Genomic DNA, 20626 nt, shown 5'->3' with positions numbered 1-20626 from the left:
ATTGGAGACCACTACGGGCACTACGCGTTCACTGAACGTACGACTACTATACGATATAACAGTCTAGCCCCTTTCTCTCCCAATGCTTTTCCTCTTTCTCTTGGTCCTCCCTCAACTCCTCCGGGGAACTCAATCTCCATCCGTTTCCATTTACAGAACTACATTGAAAGGAGCGTGGGCTTTTCAAGGTGTACACGAAGCTTAGATCGAGATGTAGATGGTCCATCCTATGAGTGTAATCCGAGCCAATCCTATACCTATTGGAATGGCGCTTTATACCCTTCGCCAACGAAAAGCCGATTCCTCGGTTAGCGATATCACATTTCCGGAGAGGTCCGACTTTTTGGCGTGTCACGAAACTTTGGAATCCATTGCTCAAAAGAGATGCTGCTGCCTATATGATCCATTTTACCTTTCGTACCAAAATACCAATTCCTTTAGACTTTTAACAACAACGATCCATTTCTCGTTGTGAGATACATCGATTGTTACCTCTGAGCTTCTTTGATTCATTAAAGTTCTGTATAGGATTATTAAGAATGAATGCAAGGGCGCTAAAAAAAGTATTCGGCTGGAATGGATGAAAATAGACAATTATCAAAAATCGATTTAGTACTTTTTTTTGTTCGTGTACTTCCGGGATGCATGTGAATTACAGAGTCGAAGAAAAATATTCGATAGAGTTTTTTTGCTTATTGTCTCCTCCTAAAAGTCATAGCCATTCAAGTATTAATCTCTCCATTTTAATCAAGTGGACCAACACGCGTATTTTGTGCGTAACAAAAAGTAACTGCAGAGCTAATTGCGTTGAAGAGATGTTCGAAGAAAGACGCGCGAAAGGGAAAAGGATGGAAACAGAACGAAGTACGAAGAGAAAAGAAGGAAAAAAATTAAAATCTTATGAAATGAACCCTTTCCCCCATTTCCGTGAGGCACCGTTTCCCTATAAAGGAGCTACTGCCCCACCGTGATTCAACTGCGGACCGTTGTTGGGGTAAGCCCAATAGCCGCAGACGCAGAACACGATACAGATATAACGATTGTTGAAATAAGGTTTGTAGCAAGCTACAAGAAGACATATGTGTAAACGCCTGGATTAAGCACTTTAGGATGTTACGGTAGCAGACGCAGAAAATCGGAAACGGGAGTCAGGCTAAAAACGCGATCACCTCTGACCAAGTCTACCGCAAAACTCCAATCACGCGGGAGTAACGACCGATCGAAGGCAGGATCAAGAGATCAAAACCTACGATTACAACCTGCATCGCGTCCCGCCTACTTGCCGAAACTCGGGCCAGGTTAGACGTAAGGAACTGGTAGTAAACCCCGTTACCCGTCGATCAGTGAACAAAGTGTTCCCAGCAGAGGTGATTAGAAATTACCAGCTGACTTTGGGTGCACCCGATACGACAATTGGAGCAGCACAAGCGAACGCAGACGGACGTGACTGCTCCCCTAGAGAGCGCAGTAAGGGATACCGATGCCAACCCACGACACGTCATCGCTCAAACCTGACAGTGATATCAAAGTGATATCACGAAGAAACTATAGCACAGCGGAAGACATGGGGAAAATAGGTAATACAAAGAAAGAGAGAGAAAGCGAGAAAGAGGTCGCGCAGGTAAGGAAAGGTCGCACATGACCAGGAAAACGGGTCTGGGGAGAATGAAAGCACTGAGCCGACACATTCCCTGTATAGCAGGCAGTCTACCTTCTCTGGGTACTGACCGACGAACGCTGCTTTCGAGAATTTTCGTCAATGTTCGGCATTCGATCGTCTTTACAGTAGGCATTAATGTAGCGGTCATTAAAGTAATACTTATTAGCCATTTTATTCATTATCACATTAGACATATACATACATATGTTCTTTAGTAACTATTATACTATATGTTAGCTTCGTGTAGTCCGGCGCGACTATTTACTAATAATTGTATAAATTTATACTTTACTGTACTTCTTTTTTGTCACTATACGTTTGTATAACTGCGGAATAGAGGGTTACACATCGAAAACTTCTTGTTTATAAATTACCGATTGCAGAGCCTGATCCCATTCGACTCTGTGAATTCCCATGCATCCCGGAAGTGATTAGGATTGACTTAGCAGTAAGTGAAAACAAAAATTAATTCGAACCTTCATAACAGTCTATTTTATGCATTCCGGCAAATTAGTTTTCTGGTACCTATACATTGATTCGGCTATTTTATATCAAGCTACGGACTACTCAAATATTTTTTCTTAACTTTATAAGTCGAAATATATAATAATACTATATTTCGATTACCTTGTAACGAAAATCCTAGCAAATCAAATTTCAAAATTATATCTTTGCGGGTGGAATGATCAATGACGGGCATTGTACATTGTCAAGAAATTATTTGCGTTGCCATGGTAACGGGGTCATCGCCATTCTTTCATCCATGAACCGAACGAAGTTTATATCCATTTCAGGCTTCGAAAAATTAAAATATAAATTTCTTCTCGCGTTGTGTATAATGTTCCATATATGATATTCGGCAAGGATGATTGATACGTACACGCGAAAGCGTTTAGTATCTGCGGGCTTATGTGCATGTCTGAAAGCACAAGCGGACACGCAGGTAAACATTCGTGAATATAGTGGGCTTTGTTGGAAACTTTGAAGGATTGCTTTTTAATTACATTACGTAACGCTATTTTCCGATACCTAATTCGCGACCAGCATCATCGCTGATGGATAATGCCAATATGCATCGTGTACTATAACCTTTGACTATACGTAACGTAATTCAATAACGTAATGAATGATTAAAAATGGCTGTAATTTCGTACGGAGAATCTTTACGCTTGACGTTTTTTTTCCCAATTCTAATGAATTTTATAAATTGATTCCTAAAGTCATTCAAAACCTTTTCACAGAGTAGTCGTACACCATCGGACTTTGCATGGTAATCGAAGAGAAGTTTGCATGGCAGTCTTTCAAATTAAAGAAAGGTATTTTCTCAATAGATATGCAAAAGTTTACAGAGACCCCAAACAAGTTTGCAATATCGACAGTTTTACTTTACTCCCGCAGCACTCAAAGGAACGAATTCTTATTCGATTCGTTTCGATCGCGAAGATCCGCTATTGGTCGAAATGGGAAGTTCAATTAAATAAATTGCTTGACGTAGCAAAAAGGCACGCTTCTCCGTGTATCGAATTAAGATCGGTTACCATAAATTGTTTGGGTAGGTACGTGTTACAAGGTTGGCAGATATGTAGCAGGTACTAGGCGCTCACGTACTCTGGATCTAGATGGCATAAATATACTATATCTTAGTAGCCTATCTACGAACAATGCGTAGATAAAGGCAGACCAGCAATATATATTCCCACAGCATCAGTAAAGATAATAGAAACATTTTTCAAATAATTCCGTCTCTCTGTACTCCTCAGGAATATTGGTAATTGCATTTCCGAAAGAACATGTAAAATATCCTTACGTCATGCTGAAAATAACGTTTCTCGAATTTCCCATAATTCCGATCGAAACCATTCCCAAAGTACTCGTTCACTTTTATCGTAATCTCTATATACAACGAGATCGTAATGTCTGCACAGTTTGCGCGTCGTTCTCTAAAAGACTTAACCCTCAGCCATTAATTATATTCTGTCCCAGTATAAAGTATATATTTCGCACGATATATCCGCGCCCATAAGATAAAGCCTGCAGTCGTATACGCGGTATAATTCTCCTTGGGAAGACCTGAAATGGCGAATGTATCTCGTTCGCAGATATACAATACGTGGGTATTCTCACTTGTGAATGATACGTATAGCATATATCTACGTCTTATACGTACATAACATACACGTTATCCATATACACACATGGACGAGAAGTACCAGTTAGATACGCGTTACGATGATTCACAGTGAAACTCTATCTGATGCTGTGCTTTATTGTGCATTTATGTCGGCCCTTTTGTACCTAACCCCTCTACGATTTAAAGGGTCTGATTTCTGATAGCGTAGCCAGTAGTTTCCTTTAACCAGCCAACTATTCCTTATAGAGGCTAGATTTTCACTTGGATCGTTAATGATTTTCAACTCGAACAAATCGATGCCCTGTGATCTGTACAGGTTGCAAAGTACAATAAGGCTGGATCGTAAGAGTTCGTTGGACATCGATTCAAAAACGGATTTTGCTAGAAGTAAGCAAAATATCAAAGACTTGGAAATTTTCGGAAAATTCCTATTGGCCCTCACTATTCTCTTAAGTAAAGTACCATATATACATTTAAGTGATATCGATAGCTATATATATACATATTGTATATACATACTGAGCAGAGTGTATTTGATGTTGACCGTGTGTAAATGGCATAGGTATTTAAATGCGTGCGGCCTAACATAAACCAAAGAGTCCTTTGCTGGGATGGTTTCTGATCATTCTACAGTGGTGCCTATTCCGTTTTACGAGCATTAACATAACTTGTTCTCATAACCATATGTGATTATCTGGCCCATGCGGTATGCATGCATAGGTAAGTGTGCATAGTGGCTTATTGTTCAAGGGTCCCATGTGGAGGATGGGTCCCGTGGGCGCTGCTACGTACAAAGAGGTTGTATATATATGTGTAGTGTATATATTTAGATCTGTACATATAGTACGCATGCCTTGTGATTTTTTGCCATTCGGACAGAGGCGGAGGCGGCCGAGTTATAACCGTGACTTTGGCCTATCTTGAGGACAGAATGTAAAACATGCTCGCTATGTTATGTTGCGTTCTTGTAAATTATTATAAGACACGCGACATGGGGGACTTGGACGAATCTTATATTCTTTCTTGATATTTATGCATGCTCGACTAGAATAATCCTGTACCGGAAATGAGATGTTTTTAATGAATTCTTTAAACGCGAGTCATGCATAAGATTCATTTACAGAAGGATAAAATAATATCAATATATGTATACCAATGTTATTTATACAAAGGGAATAACTGTTTAAAAGGTTATGAGAAGTTCGATACAAGAAACACAAATTTGTTTAAAGTTTGGTCGAATAAAATAATTTTGTTCTTAATTTTTCATCATTTTTAATTCGATAAACATTGCTTAATCGTTGGAATTTCTAGGAATTATATTAAATATACAGCTTTGATTAACTCAAGGCTTTTCAGGCATTAAGCCGTGAACGAGGCGAAGGAAAAACAGGGGTTAGGATTAATTATGAAATATGGCAAATGTTATAGAATGTTGAGCTTTTTGAATTGTTGGATTTAATTAATACAGCAAAACAGTATATATGTATATATGTCTGTATAAATTGTAATTGTCACCGAAAGCAGATTTGGAGAGCTTATCTGAAAAGTTAAATTCTCTAAAAGGCTATTTGATAAGCTGTTAATTAGTCAAAGCTAATCAATCTGTAAAACTCATTCGTATTTAGTTTACGTTATAGAAGAACAAAAGTCTTCGGTCCTTCGTTAAGTTTATTTTGTCATGAAAATATATTTGTATATGGTCAATCTTGTTTTCGTGTATCCATTGAGTTAGAGCAGCCCACGACGTAACTATTGATACGACAGTAAATTCGTATGTTTAGATTACGCAAGCGTTAATTAAACTTTAACTAAAGTTAACGTCTGTGTATTCATGTGATAACAAATGCTTGCTTTGGAAATGCTTCCACATTCTGACAGCGGTATGTATTGCATATAAAGGTATGTGATACGAACGTGGAACCTTTCGCAGTAGTTTAGTTGGTAGTCGTAGATAGATAATCGAAATACGTCGTCGCACAGTGCCAAGGGAGGAATCTAACGTATCTGATAAGTTTACGTATAAATTGAAACTATATCTCCGAAAAGACGTGTGCGAATTTTGCCGAATTTCAATAAATTTTACGAGCCGTTGCAGTGGAATGTCTTTTCGGTTACGTATGCATATAATTATCATGAAGAAGCTTTTTGCGTATTGATTTGTTATCAAAGTTACATGATCACTATTGAAATAATTAATGATTTACATTTTTCGAAAGATAACGTCTGCCTCTTGAACACTTGTTTTATTTGTATTTATCCGTTTTGTTTGATAACGTAACGGTTGTGGTCGATATCGACAATGCCGTGGGCTCCGATTTTGCGAATTTAGTACGTGCTGAAATTATATTCTGGAGTGTGCGACCATCTTATTGGAAGGAGGAATATTATCATTAAAGCCAGCATTGCAGTCGTCGAAGTTTCAATTAAGCTCTTGGTAACACGTTTCTACATCAGGGGAAACCAAGTTCGCCCATTATTGTTACATGCAGGGATACAAACATTGGTGGTCCTTCAGATTTAATGAATTTGTAATTCATTTAGGAGAATGTAACACACGGAGCAGAATATATAGTTTTACAATATTAAATAAAGATATAAAATATATATGTTTCTATAAATTTGAGCTACTTCATATGATTATTATCGATTTGACGATCGCAGTACGGTTATCGCGTTATCAGTCATCGATGAAAATGCAGTAGCATATTTCATGAATAATATAAGTATTTCATCGAAATATAGAGGGTAGCAATGAAAAAAAAACTTTATTTTTAATAGTCAAGTATACTGAAATAGAGAAGTTGCTTTATCGCCACTTTGTATGTCCAATATTTTATATGATTATTTATTTGCTTTCTTACATGAATACGAATATTAATTAATTTATATCTTTTTATTAGGATAAATTAGGATAAATTTATTGTAAATTATAATTCAGTAATAGATACTACAAATCATTGTACTATACTATTATAGATATTTTATTGCGAGTAGACGTGATTAAAAAATTTGTGATCGAATATCAGAATAGAGTAAAGCCTGCGGGATTCGTTGTGCATGTCAGTGATAGATTGAATTGTCGTCGACAGAGTTTCTAGTCAATCGTAGCGCACTGTATCCTTACAGAATACAAGCTAAAGTAATGAATAGAGAAAACCCTGAATGACAAACATTTCGTTAACTTAAAAAAATTATTCATAATACACCTTTGTAAATGAATATAAAATATAATACAGCGATTCAAATTGTAATTAATTTTGTATAATCCTCACAGCAATTATTCAGTAGATCTGAATATATGAGTTATACTAATTGAATGAATTGGTATAAAATTACCTGATATTTGGATTAAATTGATTTGTTGAATTTTATTTAAACACCAGGAATATCAATTTTCAGAAGCATTCGTATCTTATATCTCAAGCTTTAAGCGTAACATTAAATCCTTCGTTACGCCTAACGATCCAATTTATATTTCACATTATGTATTTTGGGCGTATTCGCTTTTTCAGGGGGCGGGCAAATAAGTAGCCAGGCTGTATTATGTTTCTCGTAATCTTAGCAGAAAGAATAAGTTACAAAATTAGCAGCGACGCAGCGGGAAAGGGTGGAGTGGTGGCAAGAAGACAGAGAACCTGGAACGAGATTCGTTTAAAGTCCAAGTGTACACGAATTAATTGAGGACGGCCGAGACAACGAGTCACTGCTAACGAACGACCTGGGACGAAAGAGTTCCCTGAGGATAAGCTATAACGACACAGCCCGCGTAAGACTGCGAAGGAAACCATCGCTTCATCTGAATAGGCTTTACTATTTTCCAGGCATTTTGTGAATCTTGGATTTTTTGGTTTTCATACTCCCTTCGATGTAAACTATTATCTTAATAGCTATAGGCATTAGTTTTGTAAAAGTCAATTTTTTTAAAAATACGACCATGTAAAACTCGTGTGGTCCTGTATATTCAGAAATGCAAACAAATTCTGGACAGATCGTTCAATCAGTCTGATTGAAATTTGGAGGAAAATTCATGTACTGATAAATGAACCAATAACATCTGAATGCGTCCAATATTTTTTATTCGAAAAATGATATCTGGTGGAAATTCATTTTATAGGAGTGCCTGACTTTTCAGTGACACAGAATTGTCCTGTGATGACTTTAGTTGACTTAATTTGAAAATGTTGATTTACAGCAGTATGATATAAAATTATAAGTGCATCATTCAAGTAACGCCTAATAGATGGAATTTTTGTAAATAAGAAAATTTATTAATCGTGTTTTCATGTGATTCATCGAACTGTGTTCCATAGTGGTATTAATCTTGCTGTGAATTGGTCACTTGGTTGACCTCATCAAATTACAATGCTGGTACTATCTCATACGTCAATATCTAAATGAAATATCTATATCCAATCAAAGTTTTGCAATACGTTTTCCAACTCGTGAACCAACTTCCTAATGCATAACTCATATGCGAGTTCATCGATATTTCCTTGCTTGACGAATTACTCAACTTGATCTACTAACTGGGTTCTCCGATAAGGGATGAAACTAAATGAGTTCATTGGCATTTTTTTCCCGTTGGGAGCGGTGAACCCTTTCTGTAGGTAGTGCATAGCAACTTTACCCACAAGGGATGGTTCGTGTTAACAACTTTATCGCCTACGGAATAGAAAGGGAGTTCCCAAAGCCACGGTATAAAGCTTAATTACACTTTGTACCTACATATATTACAACACAAGTGGTGAATGCACTTGATACAATTATCCTTTAACGATACTCAATGAGCCCATAAACATTGGCTGGTTAGATGATAATAACTTTTCAAATTGCAAATAAGATACGATATAAATTATTTTACCAGTTTATGGTTAATAAATTTATTTCTTCTTTTATACGGTATTATATTGTAATATACCGAAATCTTAATCGGGCCTAAAGCACAAACTTTTGTACGAATAGTGAAAAACAGGTAATAATGTTGTGAACGGTTTCAATTTTTATACGCGGTTTGAAAAAAGAGTTAAATTAATTAAAAATCAAATTTGATTAAATATTAAACTCGAACGGTAATGTATTATTAACTATCTGACTGACACGTGCGCAGTAGCTTGTCCAGTGTGTCCTGGCCTAAATTGACGCGCTGTTGCGTATGTGTCAATCACGTGGTCAAGATGATATTTAACGTCTGGATTATTCTAAAGGTAAAATATTGTGTATCGATATTGATGATTCTAAAACTTGAACAATTTGAAAGATAGAATTAAATACGCTAATTTAGTAATTTTGATAAGGGTTGTACAGGTAACTCGGAGCGTCTGTAACACCCGACTATCCCGCTCAAGAACCTCTACCCAGTCTAATATAATAACGTCTTTAATGAGTTTTCTGACAACTCGCGCCCCTCAAGCAGCGCCCCTGGGTTCTCGACTACTAATATCATAATGTTCTTAGTCTATTGTGACGAGAGTTATTATGGTATTTGCTTAAGAAAGTGCAAAGTCTCCGAAGAACTTGGACTATACCCATTTACGAAGTGCTTGACTTTTCTCGAAAGTTTTGCAGATTCACCGTATTGTCAGTATGCGTGCCCCATTTAAAGCGATTATGAAACCTGACTTGTTCTTTCTTAAAATAATACAGCCATTAACTTTCGTCAGTTTTAGGAATTCATACAAATTTATGCCGCACCGCCTACTACGGAGATACTTATATTAGGTGTACAAAAGAATGATGGAATATTTCAATACAATTGACGCTGTAAAATATTGTTTGGTACTTAATTAGAAATAATTTAGGATTTATACTTGACTTTTGTCACTTTACAGGCCGATTTGTTTTCGTCGATCGTCGAATGTAGTTTAAAAAGGCGTATTTCACTACTGCAATTAAACGTACTCTTAACGTATATCGTCAGCTTTACTTCTAAGGAGTTTCAATTCCAGAGCAAAATAGGTTTTCCACTTTCACCGAAAATAAGACAAACCCATTACCAGGGCGAAATGGGCTGTTTGAACACAATGGAGTAGAATGGTTGCCGTGTTGAACGGAGTTTATAGGATTGTTGCCGCTTGGTGTCTTCCACGAATTGTCACAAACACACACGTGGGCCTTATGAAATTGCTTTTTTGCGTTTGGATTATTCAATAGTACCAAAGAGTCTTTGTCTATTTTTACCAATTTTTATCCTCAACATCCGAATCTAACGTGTGCTTTCACAATATTATGGACATTTCGCTCATGCACGAAAGTGTTCTTTGAAAATCTTTTTTTTTTTAAATAAGAACGTCAAGTAGTTGATAAAGAACTTTCAACCAAAAAGATATAAATTAAAAATTGTAAGTTTAAATAAAAATTCGAATTTCTGATAATCATGATTATTTCAGTAAAAGATAATAATGAAAGTAAGTGTAATTATCTATCATGAGCACTGAGCTTTTTCAGATTTAAAAACTCATTTACCTTAAGTATCACAACAATGCCTGCAACGATAAACGTGTACGGTACACCGTCCTTCAGCTTGACGTAATTTCGTAAACCAATAAGTATAAAATTACATATCTCGGAAATGTAATAAGAAATTCAATTTACCAAAGGTCTGAGACCTCATGTGTATGTGGGAGGATTCGCAAAGTTTCTTTTATGACGCCTGCAAAACGTCTACCAGAGATACGCAAGTTCGTGAGGACAGGAAGGGAAGGATGACTCGAAGCAGTCCCGGAATTCAATGGCTGAACGTCTCGTACATAAACTTTTTTAATGTACGTTGAAATATAACATAGATTGGTTTTAAAATACTGTATCTTTCCATGAGCAGAATTTAATTCCATAAATTTCATAGTATCAAATTTGTAACTCCTTTAGGAAACACAAGACGATTACACGAAAGTCGAGTGATGAAATACAATTTTCAATTAAGAAAATCTCACCGATTTCATCCTAGAGGAATAGTCTCCTGAAATATCCCATTAGCAAAACGAGCTACTTCAGTGAGCAGATCCTAATTAGTTAATTAGTTTGGGCGAACACGTGGAAATTGAAATTGTGCAATTATTTCGTTCGGCTTCGAGGGCAGGGACAGTTATATAGATGGAATAAGGGTAGAGTCATTTAATCTCATCAATTAAGTTTGTCATCAGTGTCAAATCAGAATAATGGGGGCTGCCATTCAAGAACGTCAGAATATTTTGAAAATCGTATTTCAGTTGTTTAATCAGTTGAAATTTCAATTTGAATACAATAAAACGAAGACTTGCAATTATACAAATATAATGTGGCGAATCAAATCAGTGCACGGTCCAAGTCCAAAATTCAGAAAGAATAAGATTTTTTCTAGGATGGATAAGTCTTCATATTTCCTTCGCTCTCGAATACTTTTCAACCTGGCCGACTTCGTATCTTCCCCCTATACCATTTCCCATTGCTGTCTTTCATATGGGCAGAAAGAGGTTCCCATCCTTTTCCTTTTTTACTCTTTACCTCCTCCTATTCCGTTTCCTATTATACCTCACAATTCCCGAGAGCTCGGATTATAGAATTGTAGATAAAATGGTTTTCTCCTCATTACTGAAGGCGGAATCAGGTATCTTCGCGGTTCTCATATCTCATCTCTTTTGTGGAAGAAGCTTAAGAGAGATAGTAAGGCTTTCGAAATGCACCAAGGGCTGTAGGTATTAGCGGAGATAAATGTTCGATGTTCGACGGATATGGTGGAACGAAGAAGTAGTATTATAGATAAAAGAGTCTCTTGTGAAATATATAGCTCACCTGAATAGGATGCGTTATTAAGGATAAGTATCTAGTATATTCATTTACATTTAAGTACGTCATTAATACTTAAAAGAAGTTCTTGTAAAGTCGGGATGATCTCGCGTGAAAGAAATATTTTTCATATTATATGTAGATATAGATAAGAATAGCAGGTACTTCAGAAAACTATATAAGTGCTCCTATACTACGTTTCTAATAACAATGGAAACGTGATCCTTCTTTCATCTAATTAAGCGAAAACATCCATAAAAGAGATATCGTGAGGAGTAAAAGGTATAACAAATATTTGGACTGATAAGAAGTAAGTAACACCTTCGCGTCAAGAAGATGTAACTCCTTCACGTTTCTCTTATATTTTTCAATAGCCTTGATGCATATACCTATATGTATACATATAAGAACCCTGAGATAGATATTTTTGTCGACTCAAAGGAAATCGATAACAATATATTCACAGACAAGTAATATAGGGTGTTCCAATGATCCATGAAGAACATTTGATTCGACGCTGAATATGAAATCAGTGATACGGTAATAGGTAGGTGATATCTGCGTTGAGGTGACGTAATGGGCATATTCTAGATCGTAAAGGGTAAAGGGCGTAGAGGGGGGTTAGAAATACGCGCACCCAAGGGATGTTTCCATACTACCCTAGGAACATAATTTTCCGAGTTAAGATATGAGGCTTCCAAACCGCCCCGGAACCCATCCGCCTTTCCAGTCGTTCTCCAAACCTCTCGTGAGTCTGGAGCATCCTGCACATAGGAAGCGGATGTACGTTCCTGCGGCACATATGTGTGTATATATATATATATATATACCTTACAGTATTACTGGTATACATAGCTTAAAGTCTTCAAACATTTATCCCAAAGGAATATAACGTTTATTATGACTTTGAGGTTAGAATTTTCAAAGATCATTGCTTGTACACGTGTTACGACTTTCGCTTTAGTTCTTAGGTACGAGAGTGAGGAAAGTGCGCTGTACGGACATATATTCTTGTAAGACGCTAAAAAAAATTATGAAAAAATGTTCAACAAATTTTTACGTAAGCTACCTTCTTGACATTTTTCGGAAGCGATCCAACATCGATCCTGCCACAAGAGACGTACTTTTTCATTTGGCATCGGTCTCTAAGAAACTATCCCGCCGATCCAACTGTTAGTCGGACCGATAACAGGGTGTCCCAGGACTCGAGGGAGATCGTAGTTCTACCCGTAGACGTGGAAAGACGGGCTTTCGGGTTCCTGGAGATATCGCACCACGGGGACCCTTTCCTACAGCTGCTCCATCTGCGTTTCCTTCTGTCCCTCATTTTATCACTCTGTCTCTCTTTCTCCTTCGTACAAGGTGTTCCTTGGAGCTCGACAGATTTGTATGGCTAGGTAGCGGAACAGCTATCCCTATACTTCATGACTATATTTTATAACATTATAATCCATTTACCAAGAGAATGCCAATTACCGTCAACACTTTTTAGGTAGGCTGATTAACATCGACTTTTTTTATTAAATTAAACATATAATCATAAGGCTGCTGCCACACCACATAGTAAATCATTAAATTATAACGAACATCCCTTATACATAAATTGACTCGTATATCCTACATCTACTTTTGTGCTTTTTATTTTATTTTTTATTCCTATCTGACATGAACTTTACATCTATGATTGTTGGCTGATCTCCCTGCAATGGAGATGATTGAAATAAAATTTTGTCCCTGATTCTTTGCTGGCTTCTTTTTTCGTTTTTTATTGTCTACGTGAAGTAACGCTACGCGGATTAGTTCTTCGGAGATAGACGGACTGGGTGCAATCTCCGGCCAGCACTTGTAATCGTTGTTCTTCTCCGGGTGTACCTGTGTGCGAATTGTACAAAATGGGAAGAGGCCACTTTGTTACCGACCCGCTTTCGGTTTCTTAGGTGGCTCCTTTGCAACGCGTATTACGCTTTACAACGCAGTAAAACGGAATGTGAAAAGAGATTGCCTTCTACGAAATATAGCATCCTTGCACAGAATTTTACGAAGAGGTAACCAGCTTCCTACTCAAACTTTACGTACGGCAAAAGATTTAAGTAAGAAACGGTGACGATATTAAAACATTTGAGGGTCTGTAATTTGAACGTGCAATCTGTGTTGGTATACCAGATGCGAATGTCTTCACGGTTCGTGATACCTTTTGAAAATAATAGACCAAGGTGAAGCCAAGGTGCAAAGGGCAGATTATTATTTCCGTCATACAAGTTATATAGACGCATGGGAAATCGTTGCTGTTTAAATCTTTTTCCATCAACTTTACGTTCTATTTACATGGCATTAAAGGGAACTCCCCAGCGTGGCAAGTGCCAGGTCTCTTTCTTTTATTTTATGGCTTTTCATCCTGTTGCGTAATAATGTCGCGCAACCGTAAACTTTGAGGCTCCTTCTCGTAAAATGGCAAGTAACGGGTTCTCGCTATGAATGCAGCCCTGAACCGGTGAGAATCCTTTAGCTGGAAGAATAATGGCGTCGTGTAAATAATGACTAGGGATTAGAAGCAGTGGTAAGTGTGTATCTGGAAAACAACTTTTAGGGAGTTACAGCCACTTTGACGCAAGTGAATGTTTCAGGTGTATTAACTGTCTAAAATATAATTATGTACTTATGTAACATTTTTCGTTAAAATTTATCCTTGCTATGATGGTTTAAGTGATTCGAAATGGTTTTACTTGGTATTGTGAAATATTCATTCTTATACCAATCCTGTTATTTGTAAAATATCAAGTTCCTAACTGTCAACCCTTTTGCTTCTCGTCATGGGAAACGCTAAATTGTATAATATATCTATATTATGTATAATAACTAGATTGAAAATTGATTAAAATTCTTTTATTTTTATTTTTCAACGTCATACCTGTTGAATTCAAATAAAATAAAAACTAGAGAATTTGAAAATTGGTATAATTGTAGGTTAAAGTTGTTGAATTGAATGCAAGTACAGCAAGATGCACGTTGTGCAAGTACGGTATAACAATCATGTATCATGTGAAAATGTTATTGACAGTGTGATAAAGCTATAAAAAACAAAAATGTCGGATGTATCAATTTGAAAATGCAAGTGACAAATTGTATCGTTAAAATTACAGAAACCCCGTTTCATTGTCGATACTTGTACGAGCTTTTAAGATAACTGATATATCTCAGTTGATTTCACGAGTATCATATACATATAGCAGAAGTAATCATAAATACGATCCTAGGAAATAAGTAGGTACTATGCTTTAAATTGTTATAAAAAAATATTTTTGTTCGATGCAGGTATTAATTTTGACTTGAATTTCATAAAAAGAGACACCCAATAAAATAAACTATTTCTTTTACTTTTAACATAACCGACATCAAATCCGAGCATTGGTAAAGTTTATGCATGCCATGAAAAGAGGAATCTTTTTTTCCAATATAGACACTCGCGAAAGCGGCACTTGGCCAAGTAAATATTATTTTTCGTCGTGAAGTTTTGGGCAAGCGGATTTCCCACTGCGGTCTATCAAACAGTTACTTCGCTGATCCAGAAAGAAGCCGTTACGGCCGCCATACTTAACAAAGAAATATGTGAGTTTCATATAAAAACAAAGCCTCGGCCGCATTTGAAAATATCCCAGCTAAAATCTTCCACTCCATCCTGTCGTTACAACAAATCATAACTGGCCAAAAACTTCAACGCCCTTTTCACGATAAGGAAGAACTTCCGACAATTTATGGATAAGAAAGTTTTCGTTGGTGACGTTTATTACTTTCGCCCATATTCATTCACGTCGTCTGAATGGCTTCGCTGCCGAAAGCCTAAATCTCGGTTAAATCTGAGATACTGCAAAACGAGTCAGCGAGGTCGCGCGAAGCTCGCTCCTCCCATCAAATAAAACGGGGTTGCTGTGACGTGAGTGTCAAGAGTATCTTCTCTTTGAACAAGCTGTGGCATTTTCATGGCGTTTGGGAATGCGCGTGAGCTTTGATCATTCTGAAGCAAGATTACATCATCATGGAAAAAAAAAAACAGTGCACCGAATTCAATAAGATGAGCCACATTAAAGAAACACGTATAGCAATATTTATGAATATTTAAAATGTTCAAAATCAAGATACAGAATGATGCTTTAGTATTTTTTTTTCCTTTTAAAAATTTATAAAAGCTTTTTCAGTGTCGACTTATTCAATTCGAAGTGTACCAAAAGTAATGCTTTTCATAAAAGTCTACGAGAATTGAAAAGTTTTTAAAATTTTTTCTTTCTCTCTCTTTTTTTTAATATTACTCTACGTATCCTTTCTACTAAATACTCTTTCGCGAAGCTATTCGTCTCTCGAATATTCCGAAAAATAATACGAAAACTTGCAAGATACTTGAATGATGCTCGGCTATATGTCATTTAGCTCAAGTAGCTGTTTCAAGTTTAATTTTATTCACATTGAGGGCATTGTGATGAAATGTTGCTGTGAATTCAGCGCCAGGGTTTACTTCTCCAGACCGAAATCCTCGAGAATTTCTCCTTTGTAAATAGACATGTAACTGTCGTATTATCTCCTGGCGCGTCATTGTCTCCGAGAACGCTTGGTCGCACGGCATTACTCTACCGACTACGGAGATAAGAAGCAATTTACGAAGCTCACGGTCGAAATTGTCTTACACCAATCCTCAAGCCTCGAGGGATAACGCAACTAGAAGCATGTATGTATACACACTATCTACCGGATACCAATTAAATGGCTGGACGTTATTTATTCGACAGTAAATAAGAGTTGAATTTTGGCATGCTAAAAGTGGTAACAGTTAGAAAAGAAAGTTCGTGATTTCTTAAATAAATGTATAAAGAATATGTGTGCTCCATATACTTTTACAGTTTACTGGTTAGTGAAGAAGTTTGATTCAAAGAAGAAATCTTGTCACGTACATTATTGTTAGTAGGATATTGGGCGTGGTAATAAAAGTGATACGTGATTTACATTGAATTCAAAGATTTTAATAGATTCCAATAATACGTACGTTAGTAAATGAAAGGCTGCATACAATTTGTAATTTTATAACGTTACGTTTACTGTTTTAATAAATAGTGGTTATCTTTATAATTTTTTAATAATTAAATACGATTACTCGTTTATTTCGAGGCACGATTAATTATTTTAAAATATTCTTTATATGTATATAATTGCGTTAAATGGGATTCAAATGAAATTTTTTTAATCATATTGCACATTTTGATTGTATACGTTTTTAAGCGCAATACAATTTTTAAATATATTAATAGAAATACAATATTTAAAAAATGCTAGCGCTCCTGACACGAATATAAATTGTCACTATGAATCAACTGTGTGAGGATACCATATGGTTAGGTCCATCGTTTTCGGTATGCATGGGGTTTGACAAATGAGGGATGCAGCCCTGACTGCGTTATGACTTCCCGTATTGTATCTGTCTCGGTTGCGTCTTTAAAAGACACATGACCTCATCGCCGAAGTGTGTAACATGTGACGAATTACCGACAGGTCTTGTCTGCTCCATGGTAATTATTACTATCGATAGATCGCGCAAATATCGCTTTTCCCCCCTCCATTCTCTGCGGTGCTGTATTCCGTAGGAGATATCCTGGCTCGTCCCTTTTGACTGACAACCGTCTGAAGTGTCAATTCGACGTGCCAGGTATTTATTAATTCATACCAAGAATATAGTCTACATTCTATTGAAATTTAATTTTTATCCGCGAATTGTATCCGAATACCAGGCAACAGGGCCGACGAATTCACGGATTGAAAAGGAAAAGAATTAAACCAAAACTATTATCACATGTGAGCAACGTGCGCAGCGAATTCACAATTAAATTGACGACGTCAAATCGCGAAGCCAGACTGTTAAGCCATCACTGACAACCGCCACGTTGGACCTTTTGACCTGAAAAATCCTGAATTGAGATAAGCTTTTAAATTATGTATATTATATAGACAATTTCAACGTGTAAAATATTCCGAAAGAATGAGTGTGAATGAATATGAATGAATGAGAAGTTTTATAAATGTAAGAGCTTTGTCGTTTTGTTAAAAATCTTATAATTATCATTGACTTATTGGTTATCTTGTTGACTATAATCAACTCAATAAATTAATTTGTTTCGAAGTTCAATATATAAAAGAAATTCGTTACAAAGAAAAAAGATTGTCGTTCGGCAATACATGTTATCAGTGGCGACCAGTAATCTTTCTTAACAAAGCTATCACTACACATTCCGCAATTTTAACTCGATCCGTGAAGCAGCGAAAGCTGATAATATAATAATGTAGAAAAAACACAAGACCCCGGGATCGTTGGGCTGTCGGTATACCGTAACAAACAAATAGCACGAGACTAGCGTTACGTTGCATAATACGAAACCTCATATCGTTGATGGTTCTCTTTCACAAAAACTATCAGCCCAGAATTCTATTCCTATAGTAACGGTTGTTTGCTTTTTTGTCAACCACCAGTCCTTTTGATAAAAATATATTCCGAACCATTTTTTATTCCCACACTCGTTTTTCGTATTTCATGCAAAAATATTTTTCATCGTAATAACAGATCAATAGAGTATTTCTTTAACTCTTTATTACACAGTGCACAATTACATAGTGCTGTCTCATATATCTTACCAATTTAATGTTTAGCCTCCATGTCGAACTTGTTTCCACGTAAATTTTCAATAAACTAAAAAAACTATTATATAATTATTGATTGACACCTAGTCGATAAATTCATTTAAATTATGAGAGGAGCGACGTAAAACTCCAGATTTCAGCTATTCTATTCGTTGTAGTGATCTTGCAATTCAGTTCTATAACTTGAAGCCTCACCGAACTCACCCTGTAAAGTATCTTTGCAAAGTCGTACCTGTGTAGTGAATGATTGAATAGTGCTAAAACAGATGTAAGTCTACGAATTTCAAAAATATGTTTAACATTAATATAAAATATTATTTGATCCATTAATAATATGTTATTAAGTTATTATCAAATATATATATTATACATTATCGATTACTGTATAGGACATGATGATGAATATATATTTTACTAAAAAATTTATATAATTTACATACAGATCAGCAAAATATATTAAAATACAAAAATCATATATAAGCATTTCTATTTCTTTGAATGTAAACAAAAATTCATGAAATAGTATATGTAGTCATTTGGCATAATCGTGAATGTTGTAAAGTGATACCGGAGGATGTTAATAATAAAGACAGTTAGTTTTTGTGAGACATTTATAATGAACATTCGACATAAAGAAAGAGCTCAGCCAGGTGTAATTAAACGAGAATGGCTTTCTGTATGACCGAAACGAGATAGTCGTATAGAAACCTCGCAAAAGTATAACATTTCTATGGATTTTACAGTGACTGAAGCTGAAAGCCGAAAGAGCTGTGTGCCCAGGAGGAACAAGCTAACAACAGTGAATTCGAGCAAAATCTACAGGGGGAAGCTTAGGCTCATTTTGATAGTTGGCAGTAATTCAACGGTGGCACTGCAAAACGAAAATGCGTAGCATAAAAGGTTCATTTCGTTCTTAAGCCTTATACTCTTGATTCGTAACGCGAGTATTATGGAAGAAATTTGCGGGCATTATTTGAAGTGCATACAATCATATATATATATACCAACACATTCTCTAATTCCATACTATACTTATATGTATATGGGTACGCGATATATCCCTATGTACAAAATGTGTTAAATTCTTTGCAAGGATGGAAAGATTTGCAACGAGTAAGCCGGAAAGGTGGATGGACGTGACGAAGCAAAGAAAAGGATGCGATTCAACCAAGGGAAGCAAATGCCTCGTTAATAACGGGACGAATGGAGAACTAATTATTCTTGGGGTTCTCCGTTGTCAGAGGGAGAATATTCTTTTGGATTTTGAATTGCTAGTAAAATTACTTCAGCCGTGTGAAATTGACTTACGTAGTCCTGATAAAATGTTCAAATGTATGTACAGTAGTGAATATTCTGTGTATCTTCCTTACTGGGTTGTGATATACATATACATATATATATATAGCGTATCATCTCGTGGTGAATAAATTCAAGGGAAGGGAAGGACATGACGAAGCCGAAATTAAATGACGAAATAAATCAAGTCGCTGGAAGACTGGAAGTGGATACTGTATCCTTATACGTAGACAAGCAGCGAGAGGTTCACTGCATTCTAAACTCGACGGCGCCGGCAGCTAAAGTCCCTCCCGGTAGAAAGTAATTAATCGCGAAACCGGCGTTTCTGCATTCCGTTGTCTCTTCCGCTTTTCTCATCCCCGATCCTTGCCATCATTTCCGGTGAAAAACTGAGAGGATCTTCGTTGAGAACATTAATTTATATTGAGGTAGGCCAGAGATAAGTGTAATCCGCTTTTACAGATTCTAATTAAACAATGCAAATCTTTACGTATTCCAAAGCTGCTTCCTTCGTTCTTCCTATACTTCTTAATCCTAACTTTTCTTGTTTCACCTTCGTTTTTAAAAAGCGTAAAGGTACGCGAGTTCCCTTTGTATAATATAATATATATGCTATAGCATGTATATGAATCTGAAATTCCCACTGACGAAATTTTCCGCGATAAAGGAAACTTTTAATGCGCCTGAAAAAGAATCCAGCGAACTTTCAAAGCAGACGGTATTCTATAGGTACTTAATCCTGATTGGTCCTTATCGCGCGAAAAGTGGTCCTTCCTATAGGAATATTTAAAGATTTTCTTAGTTTATCCCAAGTAGCTATACTGTAACAGTATTTTTTACCATTTGATAGACGAGCGTCGTTTACTTCGCTACGTCGTTGTGATGCTGGTTTCCCATAGCGAAGTATCATTTCTAAAGGATAAATGTCTACTGGGGCAAAACTCATCAGGAGGACACACATGTTCCCCATCAGGGCTGAGTGGCGTTTGGAGATGAGCATGGGCGTCACGTTTTAATTCATAATTAAGTGATAATGGTCCTGGCGACATCTGCTCTCCTTCCAATGACGTGTGTGTGTGTGTGTGTGTGTGTGTGTGTGT

At 36.4% G+C, this 20626-nt stretch overlaps 2 long non-coding RNA genes across 2 annotated transcripts; both read left to right on the top strand.

Annotated features, from left to right (window-relative positions):
- Positions 1 to 16035: 16035 nt before the first annotated feature.
- On the top strand, positions 16036 to 20586 carry LOC107271711. The gene is made up of 3 exons (XR_001538729.2): positions 16036 to 16272; positions 18974 to 19130; positions 19324 to 20586. It is a non-coding gene; the product is annotated as an uncharacterized LOC107271711 (long non-coding RNA).
- Positions 16876 to 17715, top strand: LOC107271710. The gene is made up of 3 exons (XR_003060808.1): positions 16876 to 17107; positions 17183 to 17244; positions 17327 to 17715. It is a non-coding gene; the product is annotated as an uncharacterized LOC107271710 (long non-coding RNA).
- Positions 20587 to 20626: the final 40 nt, after the last annotated feature.

The sequence above is a fragment of the Cephus cinctus genome, unplaced genomic scaffold (genome assembly GCF_000341935.2).
Source record: "Cephus cinctus unplaced genomic scaffold, Ccin1 Ccin1_scaffold0080, whole genome shotgun sequence".
In the NCBI taxonomy this organism is placed as follows: Eukaryota; Metazoa; Arthropoda; class Insecta; order Hymenoptera; family Cephidae; genus Cephus; species Cephus cinctus.
This window is presented reverse-complemented; position numbering and strand designations above follow the sequence as displayed.